An 835-nucleotide genomic window follows, 5' to 3' on the forward strand; every position below is an offset into this window, starting at 1 on the left:
GTATATAAGCAAAACAATGGTGAATTTGACAATATCAAAGCAAGTTATCTTTACTTTTAACACTTTTATTGAGGTATAATTGATATACAAAGAACTGCACATATCTAATATGTGCTGAGTCTGCTCTTGTGCAAGCACCTATAATGCCATCACCACAAGGTAACAGACATATTCAACACCTCCCAAAGTTGCTTTGTGTTCCTTTGTTTTTGTAGTAAAAACACGTCACATGAGCTCCACCTTGTAACACATTTTGAAGTGCACAATTTCATATTATAAAGTATAGCCACTATGTTGTATAGCAGATCTCTAGAACTTATTAAGCTTGCATAATTAAAACTTTATACCCATTTCAAGGTTTATAGAAACATTTCAAAATGAGAGAATATAGTTCTAATGCCCAAAGTGAAAAGGTTTAATATCTAGAATAGCCAGTAAAATCTTGCAAAAATAAGAGAACAATTACTCTACTTTAAAAATGGGTAAAGAAGCTTTGCACAGTGGCAGTATCGTAGCCAGTGAGGTTCATCCGAGGCACAATTATTGCTAATTGAAAACTTCTCCCAATACCCCACCATGATGACTTGAAATATGGTCAGCACTGGCAATTTTTGACAGTCTCTACTGAGACTGAAGTTTGAAAAAAAAATGGGTAAAGAAGATAATTTTCAGAAAAGAAAATCTAGAGTTAAAAAAAGGAAAAAAGAAAAGGTGGTCAAATTCAACAGAAATCAGAGAAATACAAATTACAGCAAAAATGATACATCGCTATACACAAATTAAATTTAGAGAGCTGGAACATGTCAAATGCTAGCAGGAATGGAGGTATACAGAT

At 33.2% G+C, this 835-nt stretch overlaps 1 non-coding gene across 1 annotated transcript; it reads left to right on the plus strand.

Moving 5' to 3' along the window:
• Positions 1-489: 489 nt before the first annotated feature.
• Positions 490-630, plus strand: LOC135270749 (U4 spliceosomal RNA). Its single transcript, XR_010338882.1, has one exon. It is a non-coding gene; the product is annotated as a U4 spliceosomal RNA (small nuclear RNA).
• Positions 631-835: the final 205 nt, after the last annotated feature.

The sequence above is a fragment of the Aotus nancymaae genome, unplaced genomic scaffold (genome assembly GCF_030222135.1).
Source record: "Aotus nancymaae isolate 86718 unplaced genomic scaffold, 86718_ANA_hifiasm-v0.15.2.pri h1tg000065l, whole genome shotgun sequence".
Classification (NCBI taxonomy): domain Eukaryota; kingdom Metazoa; phylum Chordata; class Mammalia; order Primates; family Aotidae; genus Aotus; species Aotus nancymaae.